At 52.3% G+C, this 13,138-nt stretch overlaps 37 non-coding genes across 37 annotated transcripts; all 37 read right to left on the reverse strand.

Annotated features, from left to right (window-relative positions):
- Positions 1-22: 22 nt before the first annotated feature.
- On the reverse strand, positions 23-141 carry LOC126732097 (5S ribosomal RNA). Its single transcript, XR_007659279.1, has one exon. It is a non-coding gene; the product is annotated as a 5S ribosomal RNA (ribosomal RNA).
- A 236-nt stretch (positions 142-377) lies between these two features.
- Positions 378-496, reverse strand: LOC126732098 (5S ribosomal RNA). The gene has a single exon (XR_007659280.1). It is a non-coding gene; the product is annotated as a 5S ribosomal RNA (ribosomal RNA).
- A 237-nt stretch (positions 497-733) lies between these two features.
- LOC126732099 (5S ribosomal RNA) lies at positions 734-852 on the reverse strand. The gene has a single exon (XR_007659281.1). It is a non-coding gene; the product is annotated as a 5S ribosomal RNA (ribosomal RNA).
- A 237-nt stretch (positions 853-1,089) lies between these two features.
- Positions 1,090-1,208, reverse strand: LOC126732100 (5S ribosomal RNA). The gene has a single exon (XR_007659282.1). It is a non-coding gene; the product is annotated as a 5S ribosomal RNA (ribosomal RNA).
- A 237-nt stretch (positions 1,209-1,445) lies between these two features.
- LOC126732101 (5S ribosomal RNA) lies at positions 1,446-1,564 on the reverse strand. The gene has a single exon (XR_007659283.1). It is a non-coding gene; the product is annotated as a 5S ribosomal RNA (ribosomal RNA).
- Positions 1,565-1,801: 237 nt separating this feature from the next.
- Positions 1,802-1,920, reverse strand: LOC126732102 (5S ribosomal RNA). Its single transcript, XR_007659284.1, has one exon. It is a non-coding gene; the product is annotated as a 5S ribosomal RNA (ribosomal RNA).
- A 238-nt stretch (positions 1,921-2,158) lies between these two features.
- On the reverse strand, positions 2,159-2,277 carry LOC126732103 (5S ribosomal RNA). The gene has a single exon (XR_007659285.1). It is a non-coding gene; the product is annotated as a 5S ribosomal RNA (ribosomal RNA).
- Positions 2,278-2,514: 237 nt separating this feature from the next.
- LOC126732104 (5S ribosomal RNA) lies at positions 2,515-2,633 on the reverse strand. The gene has a single exon (XR_007659286.1). It is a non-coding gene; the product is annotated as a 5S ribosomal RNA (ribosomal RNA).
- A 237-nt stretch (positions 2,634-2,870) lies between these two features.
- On the reverse strand, positions 2,871-2,989 carry LOC126732106 (5S ribosomal RNA). Its single transcript, XR_007659288.1, has one exon. It is a non-coding gene; the product is annotated as a 5S ribosomal RNA (ribosomal RNA).
- Positions 2,990-3,226: 237 nt separating this feature from the next.
- LOC126730619 (5S ribosomal RNA) lies at positions 3,227-3,345 on the reverse strand. The gene has a single exon (XR_007657885.1). It is a non-coding gene; the product is annotated as a 5S ribosomal RNA (ribosomal RNA).
- A 237-nt stretch (positions 3,346-3,582) lies between these two features.
- Positions 3,583-3,701, reverse strand: LOC126732107 (5S ribosomal RNA). The gene has a single exon (XR_007659289.1). It is a non-coding gene; the product is annotated as a 5S ribosomal RNA (ribosomal RNA).
- A 237-nt stretch (positions 3,702-3,938) lies between these two features.
- On the reverse strand, positions 3,939-4,057 carry LOC126732108 (5S ribosomal RNA). Its single transcript, XR_007659290.1, has one exon. It is a non-coding gene; the product is annotated as a 5S ribosomal RNA (ribosomal RNA).
- Positions 4,058-4,296: 239 nt separating this feature from the next.
- On the reverse strand, positions 4,297-4,415 carry LOC126730620 (5S ribosomal RNA). Its single transcript, XR_007657886.1, has one exon. It is a non-coding gene; the product is annotated as a 5S ribosomal RNA (ribosomal RNA).
- A 237-nt stretch (positions 4,416-4,652) lies between these two features.
- Positions 4,653-4,771, reverse strand: LOC126730545 (5S ribosomal RNA). The gene has a single exon (XR_007657816.1). It is a non-coding gene; the product is annotated as a 5S ribosomal RNA (ribosomal RNA).
- A 238-nt stretch (positions 4,772-5,009) lies between these two features.
- On the reverse strand, positions 5,010-5,128 carry LOC126732109 (5S ribosomal RNA). Its single transcript, XR_007659291.1, has one exon. It is a non-coding gene; the product is annotated as a 5S ribosomal RNA (ribosomal RNA).
- Positions 5,129-5,364: 236 nt separating this feature from the next.
- Positions 5,365-5,483, reverse strand: LOC126731402 (5S ribosomal RNA). The gene has a single exon (XR_007658649.1). It is a non-coding gene; the product is annotated as a 5S ribosomal RNA (ribosomal RNA).
- Positions 5,484-5,720: 237 nt separating this feature from the next.
- Positions 5,721-5,839, reverse strand: LOC126730641 (5S ribosomal RNA). Its single transcript, XR_007657906.1, has one exon. It is a non-coding gene; the product is annotated as a 5S ribosomal RNA (ribosomal RNA).
- A 238-nt stretch (positions 5,840-6,077) lies between these two features.
- On the reverse strand, positions 6,078-6,196 carry LOC126732110 (5S ribosomal RNA). The gene has a single exon (XR_007659292.1). It is a non-coding gene; the product is annotated as a 5S ribosomal RNA (ribosomal RNA).
- A 237-nt stretch (positions 6,197-6,433) lies between these two features.
- Positions 6,434-6,552, reverse strand: LOC126730590 (5S ribosomal RNA). Its single transcript, XR_007657858.1, has one exon. It is a non-coding gene; the product is annotated as a 5S ribosomal RNA (ribosomal RNA).
- A 237-nt stretch (positions 6,553-6,789) lies between these two features.
- Positions 6,790-6,908, reverse strand: LOC126731238 (5S ribosomal RNA). Its single transcript, XR_007658491.1, has one exon. It is a non-coding gene; the product is annotated as a 5S ribosomal RNA (ribosomal RNA).
- A 238-nt stretch (positions 6,909-7,146) lies between these two features.
- Positions 7,147-7,265, reverse strand: LOC126732112 (5S ribosomal RNA). Its single transcript, XR_007659294.1, has one exon. It is a non-coding gene; the product is annotated as a 5S ribosomal RNA (ribosomal RNA).
- A 236-nt stretch (positions 7,266-7,501) lies between these two features.
- On the reverse strand, positions 7,502-7,620 carry LOC126730591 (5S ribosomal RNA). Its single transcript, XR_007657859.1, has one exon. It is a non-coding gene; the product is annotated as a 5S ribosomal RNA (ribosomal RNA).
- A 236-nt stretch (positions 7,621-7,856) lies between these two features.
- Positions 7,857-7,975, reverse strand: LOC126732113 (5S ribosomal RNA). The gene has a single exon (XR_007659295.1). It is a non-coding gene; the product is annotated as a 5S ribosomal RNA (ribosomal RNA).
- A 237-nt stretch (positions 7,976-8,212) lies between these two features.
- Positions 8,213-8,331, reverse strand: LOC126732114 (5S ribosomal RNA). The gene has a single exon (XR_007659296.1). It is a non-coding gene; the product is annotated as a 5S ribosomal RNA (ribosomal RNA).
- Positions 8,332-8,567: 236 nt separating this feature from the next.
- On the reverse strand, positions 8,568-8,686 carry LOC126732115 (5S ribosomal RNA). Its single transcript, XR_007659297.1, has one exon. It is a non-coding gene; the product is annotated as a 5S ribosomal RNA (ribosomal RNA).
- Positions 8,687-8,924: 238 nt separating this feature from the next.
- On the reverse strand, positions 8,925-9,043 carry LOC126730723 (5S ribosomal RNA). Its single transcript, XR_007657986.1, has one exon. It is a non-coding gene; the product is annotated as a 5S ribosomal RNA (ribosomal RNA).
- A 237-nt stretch (positions 9,044-9,280) lies between these two features.
- Positions 9,281-9,399, reverse strand: LOC126732116 (5S ribosomal RNA). Its single transcript, XR_007659298.1, has one exon. It is a non-coding gene; the product is annotated as a 5S ribosomal RNA (ribosomal RNA).
- Positions 9,400-9,636: 237 nt separating this feature from the next.
- LOC126732118 (5S ribosomal RNA) lies at positions 9,637-9,755 on the reverse strand. The gene has a single exon (XR_007659300.1). It is a non-coding gene; the product is annotated as a 5S ribosomal RNA (ribosomal RNA).
- A 239-nt stretch (positions 9,756-9,994) lies between these two features.
- Positions 9,995-10,113, reverse strand: LOC126732119 (5S ribosomal RNA). Its single transcript, XR_007659301.1, has one exon. It is a non-coding gene; the product is annotated as a 5S ribosomal RNA (ribosomal RNA).
- A 238-nt stretch (positions 10,114-10,351) lies between these two features.
- Positions 10,352-10,470, reverse strand: LOC126732120 (5S ribosomal RNA). The gene has a single exon (XR_007659302.1). It is a non-coding gene; the product is annotated as a 5S ribosomal RNA (ribosomal RNA).
- A 236-nt stretch (positions 10,471-10,706) lies between these two features.
- On the reverse strand, positions 10,707-10,825 carry LOC126731403 (5S ribosomal RNA). Its single transcript, XR_007658650.1, has one exon. It is a non-coding gene; the product is annotated as a 5S ribosomal RNA (ribosomal RNA).
- A 237-nt stretch (positions 10,826-11,062) lies between these two features.
- Positions 11,063-11,181, reverse strand: LOC126732121 (5S ribosomal RNA). The gene has a single exon (XR_007659303.1). It is a non-coding gene; the product is annotated as a 5S ribosomal RNA (ribosomal RNA).
- Positions 11,182-11,420: 239 nt separating this feature from the next.
- LOC126732122 (5S ribosomal RNA) lies at positions 11,421-11,539 on the reverse strand. Its single transcript, XR_007659304.1, has one exon. It is a non-coding gene; the product is annotated as a 5S ribosomal RNA (ribosomal RNA).
- A 237-nt stretch (positions 11,540-11,776) lies between these two features.
- Positions 11,777-11,895, reverse strand: LOC126732123 (5S ribosomal RNA). The gene has a single exon (XR_007659305.1). It is a non-coding gene; the product is annotated as a 5S ribosomal RNA (ribosomal RNA).
- A 236-nt stretch (positions 11,896-12,131) lies between these two features.
- LOC126732124 (5S ribosomal RNA) lies at positions 12,132-12,250 on the reverse strand. The gene has a single exon (XR_007659306.1). It is a non-coding gene; the product is annotated as a 5S ribosomal RNA (ribosomal RNA).
- Positions 12,251-12,487: 237 nt separating this feature from the next.
- Positions 12,488-12,606, reverse strand: LOC126730724 (5S ribosomal RNA). The gene has a single exon (XR_007657987.1). It is a non-coding gene; the product is annotated as a 5S ribosomal RNA (ribosomal RNA).
- Positions 12,607-12,843: 237 nt separating this feature from the next.
- On the reverse strand, positions 12,844-12,962 carry LOC126732125 (5S ribosomal RNA). The gene has a single exon (XR_007659307.1). It is a non-coding gene; the product is annotated as a 5S ribosomal RNA (ribosomal RNA).
- Between the last annotated feature and the right edge of the window lie 176 nt (positions 12,963-13,138).

Here is a 13,138-nt window from a genome sequence, read left to right on the forward strand (position 1 = left end):
AAAAAATCCGAAGAAAAAGAGAGGGGTGCAACACGAGGACTTCCCAGGAGGTCACCCATCCTAGTACTACTCTCGCCCAAACACGCTTAACTGCGGAGTTCTGATGGGATCCGGTGCATTAGTGTTGGTATGATCGCACCCATCAGCATAAGCGCGTTAAATCCTTATAAAGGATCCGAATGCAGCGATGCACTCTAACACCAGGGAGCTGCAGCCCGAGGGCATTTCCAGATCGCCGCCACCAAATTAGCACCCAAAACGAGTTCAGCGGCTCGTATTTTTGGCCTGGGGCAGACTAAGCCTACGAAGCGAGCGTGCTGGACCGCCGTAAACGATAAGCCCGGCGACCAAAAAAAAAATATCCGAAGAAAAAGAGAGGGGTGCAACACGAGGACTTCCCAGGAGGTCACCCATCCTAGTACTACTCTCGCCCAAACACGCTTAACTGCGGAGTTCTGATGGGATCCGGTGCATTAGTGTTGGTATGATCGCACCCATCAGCATAAGCGCGTTAAATCCTTATAAAGGATCCGAATGCAGCGATGCACTCTAACACCAGGGAGCTGCAGCCCGAGGGCATTTCCAGATCGCCGCCACCAAATTAGCACCCAAACCGAGATCAGCGGCTCGTATTTTTGGCCTGGGGCAGACTAAGCCTACGAAGCGAGCGTGCTGGACCGCCGTAAACGGTAAGCCCGGCGACAAAAAAAAAAAAAATCCGAAGAAAAAGAGAGGGGTGCAACACGAGGACTTCCCAGGAGGTCACCCATCCTAGTACTACTCTCGCCCAAACACGCTTAACTGCGGAGTTCTGATGGGATCCGGTGCATTAGTGTTGGTATGATCGCACCCATCAGCATAAGCGCGTTAAATCCTTATAAAGGATCCGAATGCAGCGATGCACTCTAACACCAGGGAGCTGCAGCCCGAGGGCATTTCCAGATCGCCACCACCAAATTAGCACCCAAAACGAGATCAGCGGCTCGTATTTTTGGCCTGGGGCAGACTAAGCCTACGAAGCGAGCGTGCTGGACCGCCGTAAACGGTAAGCCCGGCGACAAAAAAAAAAAAAAACCGAAGAAAAAGAGAGGGGTGCAACACGAGGACTTCCCAGGAGGTCACCCATCCTAGTACTACTCTCGCCCAAACACGCTTAACTGCGGAGTTCTGATGGGATCCGGTGCATTAGTGTTGGTATGATCGCACCCATCAGCATAAGCGCGTTAAATCCTTATAAAGGATCCGAATGCAGCGATGCACTCTAACACCAGGGAGCTGCAGCCCGAGGGCATTTCCAGATCGCCGCCATCAAATTAGCACCCAAAACGAGTTCAGCGGCTCGTATTTTTGGCCTGGGGCAGACTAAGCCTACGAAGCGAGCGTGCTGGACCGCCGTAAACGGCAAGCCCGGCAATAAAAAAAAAAAAAATCCGAAGAAAAAGAGAGGGGTGCAACACGAGGACTTCCCAGGAGGTCACCCATCCTAGTACTACTCTCGCCCAAACACGCTTAACTGCGGAGTTCTGATGGGATCCGGTGCATTAGTGTTGGTATGATCGCACCCATCAGCATAAGCGCGTTAAATCCTTATAAAGGATCCGAATGCAGCGATGCACTCTAACACCAGGGAGCTGCAGCCCGAGGGCATTTCCAGATCGCCGCCACCAAATTAGCACCCAAAACGAGATCAGCGGCTCGTATTTTTGGCCTGGGGCAGACTAAGCCTACGAAGCGAGCGTGCTGGACCGCCGTAAACGGTAAGCCCGGCGACAAAAAAAAAAAAAATCCGAAGAAAAAGAGAGGGGTGCAACACGAGGACTTCCCAGGAGGTCACCCATCCTAGTACTACTCTCGCCCAAACACGCTTAACTGCGGAGTTCTGATGGGATCCGGTGCATTAGTGTTGGTATGATCGCACCCATCAGCATAAGCGCGTTAAATCCTTATAAAGGATCCGAATGCAGCGATGCACTCTAACACCAGGGAGCTGCAGCCCGAGGGCATTTCCAGATCGCCGCCACCAAATTCGCACCCAAAACGAGATCAGCGGCTCGTATTTTTGGCCTGGGGCAGACTAAGCCTACGAAGCGAGCGTGCTGGACCGCCGTAAACGGTAAGCCCGGCGACAAAAAAAAAAAAAAATCCGAAGAAAAAGAGAGGGGTGCAACACGAGGACTTCCCAGGAGGTCACCCATCCTAGTACTACTCTCGCCCAAACACGCTTAACTGCGGAGTTCTGATGGGATCCGGTGCATTAGTGTTGGTATGATCGCACCCATCAGCATAAGCGCGTTAAATCCTTATAAGGGATCCGAATGCAGCGATGCACTCTAACACCAGGGAGCTGCAGCCCGAGGGCATTTCCAGATCGCCGCCACCAAATTAGCACCCAAAACGAGATCAGCGGCTCGTATTTTTGGCCTGGGGCAGACTAAGCCTACGAAGCGAGCGTGCTGGACCGCCGTAAACGGTAAGCCCGGCGACAAAAAAAAAAAAAATCCGAAGAAAAAGAGAGGGGTGCAACACGAGGACTTCCCAGGAGGTCACCCATCCTAGTACTACTCTCGCCCAAACACGCTTAACTGCGGAGTTCTGATGGGATCCGGTGCATTAGTGTTGGTATGATCGCACCCATCAGCATAAGCGCGTTAAATCCTTATAAAGGATCCGAATGCAGCGATGCACTCTAACACCAGGGAGCTGCAGCCCGAGGGCATTTCCAGATCGCCGCCACCAAATTAGCACCCAAAACGAGATCAGCGGCTCGTATTTTTGGCCTGGGGCAGACTAAGCCTACGAAGCGAGCGTGCTGGACCGCCGTAAACGGTAAGCCCGGCGACAAAAAAAAAAAAAATCCGAAGAAAAAGAGAGGGGTGCAACACGAGGACTTCCCAGGAGGTCACCCATCCTAGTACTACTCTCGCCCAAACACGCTTAACTGCGGAGTTCTGATGGGATCCGGTGCATTAGTGTTGGTATGATCGCACCCATCAGCATAAGCGCGTTAAATCCTTATAAAGGATCCGAATGCAGCGACGCACTCTAACACCAGGGAGCTGCAGCCCGAGGGCATTTCCAGATCGCCACCACCAAATTAGCACCCAAAACGAGATCAGCGGCTCGTATTTTTGGCCTGGGGCAGACTAAGCCTACGAAGCGAGCGTGCTGGACCGCCGTAAACGGTAAGCCCGGCGACAAAAAAAAAAAAAATCCGAAGAAAAAGAGAGGGGTGCAACACGAGGACTTCCCAGGAGGTCACCCATCCTAGTACTACTCTCGCCCAAACACGCTTAACTGCAGAGTTCTGATGGGATCTGGTGCATTAGTGTTGGTATGATCGCACCCATCAGCATAAGCGCGTTAAATCCTTATAAAGGATCCGAATGCAGCGATGCACTCTAACACCAGGGAGCTGCAGCCCGAGGGCATTTCCAGATCGCCGCCATCAAATTAGCACCCAAAACGAGTTCAGCGGCTCGTATTTTTGGCCTGGGGCAGACTAAGCCTACGAAGCGAGCGTGCTGGACCGCCGTAAACGGTAAGCCCGGCAACAAAAAAAAAAAAAATCCGAAGAAAAAGAGAGGGGTGCAACACGAGGACTTCCCAGGAGGTCACCCATCCTAGTACTACTCTCGCCCAAACACGCTTAACTGCGGAGTTCTGATGGGATCCGGTGCATTAGTGTTGGTATGATCGCACCCATCAGCATAAGCGCGTTAAATCCTTATAAAGGATCCGAATGCAGCGATGCACTCTAACACCAGGGAGCTGCAGCCCGAGGGCATTTCCAGATCGCCGCCACCAAATTAGCACCCAAAACGAGATCAGCGGCTCGTATTTTTGGCCTGGGGCAGACTAAGCCTACGAAGCGAGCGTGCTGGACCGCCGTAAACGGTAAGCCCGGCGACAAAAAAAAAAAAAATCCGAAGAAAAAGAGAGGGGTGCAACACGAGGACTTCCCAGGAGGTCACCCATCCTAGTACTACTCTCGCCCAAACACGCTTAACTGCGGAGTTCTGATGGGATCCGGTGCATTAGTGTTGGTATGATCGCACCCATCAGCATAAGCGCGTTAAATCCTTATAAAGGATCCGAATGCAGCGATGCACTCTAACACCAGGGAGCTGCAGCCCGAGGGCATTTCCAGATCGCCACCACCAAATTAGCACCCAAAACGAGATCAACGGCTCGTATTTTTGGCCTGGGGCAGACTAAGCCTACGAAGCGAGCGTGCTGGACCGCCGTAAACGGTAAGCCCGGCGACAAAAAAAAAAAAAAAATCCGAAGAAAAAGAGAGGGGTGCAACACGAGGACTTCCCAGGAGGTCACCCATCCTAGTACTACTCTCGCCCAAACACGCTTAACTGCAGAGTTCTGATGGGATCTGGTGCATTAGTGTTGGTATGATCGCACCCATCAGCATAAGCGCGTTAAATCCTTATAAAGGATCCGAATGCAGCGATGCACTCTAACACCAGGGAGCTGCAGCCCGAGGGCATTTCCAGATCGCCGCCATCAAATTAGCACCCAAAACGAGTTCAGCGGCTCGTATTTTTGGCCTGGGGCAGACTAAGCCTACGAAGCGAGCGTGCTGGACCGCCGTAAACGGTAAGCCCGGCAACAAAAAAAAAAAAAATCCGAAGAAAAAGAGAGGGGTGCAACACGAGGACTTCCCAGGAGGTCACCCATCCTAGTACTACTCTCGCCCAAACACGCTTAACTGCGGAGTTCAGATGGGATCCGGTGCATTAGTGTTGGTATGATCGCACCCATCAGCATAAGCGCGTTAAATCCTTATAAAGGATCCGAATGCAGCGATGCACTCTAACACCAGGGAGCTGCAGCCCGAGGGCATTTCCAGATCGCCGCCACCAAATTAGCACCCAAAACGAGATCAGCGGCTCGTATTTTTGGCCTGGGGCAGACTAAGCCTACGAAGCGAGCGTGCTGGACCGCCATAAACGGTAAGCCCGGCGACAAAAAAAAAAAAAAATCCGAAGAAAAAGAGAGGGGTGCAACACGAGGACTTCCCAGGAGGTCACCCATCCTAGTACTACTCTCGCCCAAACACGCTTAACTGCGGAGTTCTGATGGGATCCGGTGCATTAGTGTTGGTATGATCGCACCCATCAGCATAAGCGCGTTAAATCATTATAAAGGATCCGAATGAAGCGATGCACTCTAACACCAGGGAGCTGCAGCCCGAGGGCATTTCCAGATCGCCGCCACCAAATTAGCACCCAAAACGAGTTCAGCGGCTCGTATTTTTGGCCTGGGGCAGACTAAGCCTACGAAGCGAGCGTGCTGGACCGCCGTAAACGGTAAGCCCGGCGACAAAAAAAAAAAAATCCGAAGAAAAAGAGAGGGGTGCAACACGAGGACTTCCCAGGAGGTCACCCATCCTAGTACTACTCTCGCCCAAACACGCTTAACTGCGGAGTTCTAATGGGATCCGATGCATTAGTGTTGGTATGATCGCACCCATCAGCATAAGCGCGTTAAATCCTTATAAAGGATCCGAATGCAGCGATGCACTCTAACACCAGGGAGCTGCAGCCCGAGGGCATTTCCAGATCGCCGCCACCAAATTAGCACCCAAAACGAGATCAGCGGCTCGTATTTTTGGCCTGGGGCAGACTAAGCCTACGAAGCGAGCGTGCTGGACCGCCGTAAACGGTAAGCCCGGCGACAAAAAAAAAAAAAATCCGAAGAAAAAGAGAGGGGTGCAACACGAGGACTTCCCAGGAGGTCACCCATCCTAGTACTACACTCGCCCAAACACGCTTAACTGCGGAGTTCTGATGGGATCCGGTGCATTAGTGTTGGTATGATCGCACCCATCAGCATAAGCGCGTTAAATCCTTATAAAGGATCCGAATGCAGCGATGCACTCTAACACCAGGGAGCTGCAGCCCGAGGGCATTTCCAGATCGCCGCCACCAAATTAGCACCCAAAACGAGATCAGCGGCTCGTATTTTTGGCCTGGGGCAGACTAAGCCTACGAAGCGAGCGTGCTGGACCGCCGTAAACGGTAAGCCCGGCGACAAAAAAAAAAAAAAATCCGAAGAAAAAGAGAGGGGTGCAACACGAGGACTTCCCAGGAGGTCACCCATCCTAGTACTACTCTCGCCCAAACACGCTTAACTGCGGAGTTCTGATGGGATCCGGTGCATTAGTGTTGGTATGATCGCACCCATCAGCATAAGCGCGTTAAATCCTTATAAAGGATCCGAATGCAGCGATGCACTCTAACACCAGGGAGCTGCAGCCCGAGGGCATTTCCAGATCGCCGCCACCAAATTAGCACCCAAAACGAGTTCAGCGGCTCGTATTTTTGGCCTGGGGCAGACTAAGCCTACGAAGCGAGCGTGCTGGACCGCCGTAAACGGTAAGCCCGGCGACAAAAAAAAAAAAAATCCGAAGAAAAAGAGAGGGGTGCAACACGGGGACTTCCCAGGAGGTCACCCATCCTAGTACTACTCTCGCCCAAACACGCTTAACTGCGGAGTTCTGATGGGATCCGGTGCATTAGTGTTGGTATGATCGCACCCATCAGCATAAGCGCGTTAAATCCTTATAAAGGATCCGAATGCAGCGATGCACTCTAACACCAGGGAGCTGCAGCCCGAGGGCATTTCCAGATCGCCGCCACCAAATTAGCACCCAAAACGAGATCAGCGGCTCGTATTTTTGGCCTGGGGCAGACTAAGCCTACGAAGCGAGCGTGCTGGACCGCCGTAAACGGTAAGCCCGGCGACAAAAAAAAAAAAAATCCGAAGAAAAAGAGAGGGGTGCAACACGAGGACTTCCCAGGAGGTCACCCATCCTAGTACTACTCTCGCCCAAACACGCTTAACTGCGGAGTTCTGATGTGATCCGGTGCATTAGTGTTGGTATGATCGCACCCATCAGCATAAGCGCGTTAAATCCTTATAAAGGATCCGAATGCAGCGATGCACTCTAACACCAGGGAGCTGCAGCCCGAGGGCATTTCCAGATCGCCGCCACCAAATTAGCACCCAAAACGAGATCAGCGGCTCGTATTTTTGGCCTGGGGCAGACTAAGCCTACGAAGCGAGCGTGCTGGACCGCCGTAAACGGTAAGCCCGGCGACAAAAAAAAAAAAAAATCCGAAGAAAAAGAGAGGGGTGCAACACGAGGACTTCCCAGGAGGTCACCCATCCTAGTACTACTCTCGCCCAAACACGCTTAACTGCGGAGTTCTGATGGGATCCGGTGCATTAGTGTTGGTATGATCGCACCCATCAGCATAAGCGCGTTAAATCCTTATAAGGGATCCGAATGCAGCGATGCACTCTAACACCAGGGAGCTGCAGCCCGAGGGCATTTCCAGATCGCCGCCACCAAATTAGCACCCAAAACGAGTTCAGCGGCTCGTATTTTTGGCCTGGGGCAGACTAAGCCTACGAAGCGAGCGTGCTGGACCGCCGTAAACGGTAAGCCCGGCGACAAAAAAAAAAAAATCCGAAGAAAAAGAGAGGGGTGCAACACGGGGACTTCCCAGGAGGTCACCCATCCTAGTACTACTCTCGCCCAAACACGCTTAACTGCGGAGTTCTGATGGGATCCGGTGCATTAGTGTTGGTATGATCGCACCCATCAGCATAAGCGCGTTAAATCCTTATAAAGGATCCGAATGCAGCGATGCACTCTAACACCAGGGAGCTGCAGCCCGAGGGCATTTCCAGATCGCCGCCACCAAATTAGCACCCAAAACGAGATCAGCGGCTCGTATTTTTGGCCTGGGGCAGACTAAGCCTACGAAGCGAGCGTGCTGGACCGCCGTAAACGGTAAGCCCGGCAACAAAAAAAAAAAAATCCGAAGAAAAAGAGAGGGGTGCAACACGAGGACTTCCCAGGAGGTCACCCATCCTAGTACTACTCTCGCCCAAACACGCTTAACTGCGGAGTTCTGATGGGATCCGGTGCATTAGTGTTGGTATGATCGCACCCATCAGCATAAGCGCGTTAAATCCTTATAAAGGATCCGAATGCAGCGATGCACTCTAACACCAGGGAGCTGCAGCCCGAGGGCATTTCCAGATCGCCGCCACCAAATTAGCACCCAAAACGAGTTCAGCGGCTCGTATTTTTGGCCTGGGGCAGACTAAGCCTACGAAGCGAGCGTGCTGGACCGCCGTAAACGGTAAGCCCGGCGACAAAAAAAAAAAAAATCCGAAGAAAAAGAGAGGGGTGCAACACGAGGACTTCCCAGGAGGTCACCCATCCTAGTACTACTCTCGCCCAAACACGCTTAACTGCGGAGTTCTGATGGGATCCGGTGCATTAGTGTTGGTATGATCGCACCCATCAGCATAAGCGCGTTAAATCCTTATAAGGGATCCGAATGCAGCGATGCACTCTAACACCAGGGAGCTGCAGCCCGAGGGCATTTCCAGATCGCCGCCACCAAATTAGCACCCAAAACGAGTTCAGCGTTTCGTATTTTTGGCCTGGGGCAGACTAAGCCTACGAAGCGAGCGTGCTGGACCGCCGTAAATGGTAAGCCCGGTGACAAAAAAAAAAAAATACGAGGAAAAAGAGAGGGGTGCAACACGAGGACTTCCCAGGAGGTCACCCATCCTAGTACTACTCTCGCCCAAACACGCTTAACTGCGGAGTTCTGATGGGATCCGGTGCATTAGTGTTGGTATGATCGCACCCATCAGCATAAGCGCGTTAAATCCTTATAAAGGATCCGAATGCAGCGATGCACTCTAACACCAGGGAGCTGCAGCCCGAGGGCATTTCCAGATCGCCGCCACCAAATTAGCACCCAAAACGAGATCAGCGGCTCGTATTTTTGGCCTGGGGCAGACTAAGCCTACGAAGCGAGCGTGCTGGACCGCCGTAAACGGTAAGCCCGGCGACAAAAAAAAAAAAAAATCCGAAGAAAAAGAGAGGGGTGCAACACGAGGACTTCCCAGGAGGTCACCCATCCTAGTACTACTCTCGCCCAAACACGCTTCACTGCGGAGTTCTGATGGGATCCGGTGCATTAGTGTTGGTATGATCGCACCCATCAGCATAAGCGCGTTAAATCCTTATAAAGGATCCGAATGCAGCGATGCACTCTAACACCAGGGAGCTGCAGCCCGAGGGCATTTCCAGATCGCCACCACCAAATTAGCACCCAAAACGAGATCAGCGGCTCGTATTTTTGGCCTGGGGCAGACTAAGCCTACGAAGCGAGCGTGCTGGACCGCCGTAAACGGTAAGCCCGGCGACAAAAAAAAAAAAAATCCGAAGAAAAAGAGAGGGGTGCAACACGAGGACTTCCCAGGAGGTCACCCATCCTAGTACTACTCTCGCCCAAACACGCTTAACTGCGGAGTTCTGATGGGATCCGGTGCATTAGTGTTGGTATGATCGCACCCATCAGCATAAGCGCGTTAAATCCTTATAAAGGATCCGAATGCAGCGATGCACTCTAACACCAGGGAGCTGCAGCCCGAGGGCATTTCCAGATCGCCGCCATCAAATTAGCACCCAAAACGAGTTCAGCGGCTCGTATTTTTGGCCTGGGGCAGACGAAGCCTACGAAGCGAGCGTGCTGGACCGCCGTAAACGGTAAGCCCGGCAACAAAAAAAAAAAAAATCCGAAGAAAAAGAGAGGGGTGCAACACGAGGACTTCCCAGGAGGTCACCCATCCTAGTACTACTCTCGCCCAAACACGCTTAACTGCGGAGTTCTGATGGGATCCGGTGCATTAGTGTTGGTATGATCGCACCCATCAGCATAAGCGCGTTAAATCCTTATAAAGGATCCGAATGCAGCGATGCACTCTAACACCAGGGAGCTGCAGCCCGAGGGCATTTCCAGATCGCCGCCACCAAATTAGCACCCAAAACGAGATCAGCGGCTCGTATTTTTGGCCTGGGGCAGACTAAGCCTACGAAGCGAGCGTGCTGGACCGCCATAAACGGTAAGCCCGGCGACAAAAAAAAAAAAAAAATCCGAAGAAAAAGAGAGGGGTGCAACACGAGGACTTCCCAGGAGGTCACCCATCCTAGTACTACTCTCGCCCAAACACGCTTAACTGCGGAGTTCTGATGGGATCCGGTGCATTAGTGTTGGTATGATCGCACCCATCAGCATAAGCGCGTTAAATCCTTATAAAGGATCCGAATGCAGCGATGCACTCTAACACCAGGGAGCTGCAGCCCGAGGGCATTTCCAGATCGCCGCCACCAAATTAGCACCCAAAACGAGATCAGCGGCTCGTATTTTTGGCCTGGGGCAGACTAAGCCTACGAAGCGAGCGTGCTGGACCGCCATAAACGGTAAGCCCGGCGACAAAAAAAAAAAAAAATCCGAAGAAAAAGAGAGGGGTGCAACACGAGGACTTCCCAGGAGGTCACCCATCCTAGTACTACTCTCGCCCAAACACGCTTAACTGCGGAGTTCTGATGGGATCCGGTGCATTAGTGTTGGTATGATCGCACCCATCAGCATAAGCGCGTTAAATCATTATAAAGGATCCGAATGAAGCGATGCACTCTAACACCAGGGAGCTGCAGCCCGAGGGCATTTCCAGATCGCCGCCACCAAATTAGCACCCAAAACGAGTTCAGCGGCTCGTATTTTTGGCCTGGGGTAGACTAAGCCTACGAAGCGAGCGTGCTGGACCGCCGTAAACGGTAAGCCCGGCGACAAAAAAAAAAAAATCCGAAGAAAAAGAGAGGGGTGCAACACGAGGACTTCCCAGGAGGTCACCCATCCTAGTACTACTCTCGCCCAAACACGCTTAACTGCGGAGTTCTAATGGGATCCGATGCATTAGTGTTGGTATGATCGCACCCATCAGCATAAGCGCGTTAAATCCTTATAAAGGATCCGAATGCAGCGATGCACTCTAACACCAGGGAGCTGCAGCCCGAGGGCATTTCCAGATCGCCGCCACCAAATTAGCACCCAAAACGAGATCAGCGGCTCGTATTTTTGGCCTGGGGCAGACTAAGCCTACGAAGCGAGCGTGCTGGACCGCCGTAAACGGTAAGCCCGGCGACAAAAAAAAAAAAAATCCGAAGAAAAATAGAGGGGTGCAACACGAGGACTTCCCAGGAGGTCACCCATCCTAGTACTACTCTCGCCCAAACACGCTTAACTGCGGAGTTCTGATGGGATCCGGTGCATTAGTGTTGGTATGATCGCACCCATCAGCATAAGCGCGTTAAATCCTTATAAAGGATCCGAATGCAGCGATGCACTCTAACACCAGGGAGCTGCAGCCCGAGGGCATTTCCAGATCGCCGCCACCAAATTAGCACCCAAAACGAGATCAGCGGCTCGTATTTTTGGCCTGGGGCAGACTAAGCCTACGAAGCGAGCGTGCTGGACCGCCGTAAACGGTAAGCCCGGCGACAAAAAAAAAAAAAAAATCCGAAGAAAAAGAGAGGGGTGCAACACGAGGACTTCCCAGGAGGTCACCCATCCTAGTACTACTCTCGCCCAAACACGCTTAACTGCGGAGTTCTGATGGGATCCGGTGCATTAGTGTTGGTATGATCGCACCCATCAGCATAAGCGCGTTAAATCCTTATAAAGGATCCGAATGCAGCGATGCACTCTAACACCAGGGAGCTGCAGCCCGAGGGCATTTCCAGATCGCCGCCACCAAATTAGCACCCAAAACGAGTTCAGCGGCTCGTATTTTTGGCCTGGGGCAGACTAAGCCTACGAAGCGAGCGTGCTGGACCGCCGTAAACGGTAAGCCCGGCGACAAAAAAAAAAAAAATCCGAAGAAAAAGAGAGGGGTGCAACACGAGGACTTCCCAGGAGGTCACCCATCCTAGTACTACTCTCGCCCAAACACGCTTAACTGCGGAGTTCTGATGGGATCCGGTGCATTAGTGTTGGTATGATCGCACCCATCAGCATAAGCGCGTTAAATCCTTATAAGGGATCCGAATGCAGCGATGCACTCTAACACCAGGGAGCTGCAGCCCGAGGGCATTTCCAGATCGCCGCCACCAAATTAGCACCCAAAACGAGTTCAGCGTTTCGTATTTTTGGCCTGGGGCAGACTAAGCCTACGAAGCGAGCGTGCTGGACCGCCGTAAATGGTAAGCCCGGTGACAAAAAAAAAAAAATCCGAGGAAAAAGAGAGGGGTGCAACACGAGGACTTCCCAGGAGGTCACCCATCCTAGTACTACTCTCGCCCAAACACGCTTAACTGCGGAGTTCTGATGGGATCCGGTGCATTAGTGTTGGTATGATCGCACCCATCAGCATAAGCGCGTTAAATCCTTATAAAGGATCCGAATGCAGCGATGCACTCTAACACCAGGGAGCTGCAGCCCGAGGGCATTTCCAGATCGCCGCCACCAAATTAGCACCCAAAACGAGATCAGCGGCTCGTATTTTTGGCCTGGGGCAGACTAAGCCTACGAAGCGAGCGTGCTGGACCGCCGTAAACGGTAAGCCCGGCGACAAAAAAAAAAAAAATCCGAAGAAAAAGAGAGGGGTGCAACACGAGGACTTCCCAGGAGGTCACCCATCCTAGTACTACTCTCGCCCAAACACGCTTCACTGCGGAGTTCTGATGGGATCCGGTGCATTAGTGTTGGTATGATCGCACCCATCAGCATAAGCGCGTTAAATCCTTATAAAGGATCCGAATGCAGCGATGCACTCTAACACCAGGGAGCTGCAGCCCGAGGGCATTTCCAGATCGCCCCCACCAAATTAGCACCCAAAACGAGATCAGCGGCTCGTATTTTTGGCCTGGGGCAGACTAAGCCTACGAAGCGAGCGTGCTGGACCGCCGTAAACGGTAAGCCCGGCGACAAAAAAAAAAAAAATCCGAAGAAAAAGAGAGGGGTGCAACACGAGGACTTCCCAGGAGGTCACCCATCCTAGTACTACTCTCGCCCAAACACGCTTAACTGCGGAGTTCTGATGGGATCCGGTGCATTAGTGTTGGTATGATCGCACCCATCAGCATAAGCGCGTTAAATCCTTATAAAGGATCCGAATGCAGCGATGCACTCTAACACCAGGGAGCTGCAGCCCGAGGGCATTTCCAGATCGCCGCCATCAAATTAGCACCCAAAACGAGTTCAGCGGCTCGTATTTTTGGCCTGGGGCAGACGAAGCCTACGAAGCGAGCGTG

This window comes from Quercus robur, chromosome 5, assembly GCF_932294415.1.
Source record: "Quercus robur chromosome 5, dhQueRobu3.1, whole genome shotgun sequence".
Lineage (NCBI taxonomy): Eukaryota > Viridiplantae > Streptophyta > Magnoliopsida > Fagales > Fagaceae > Quercus > Quercus robur.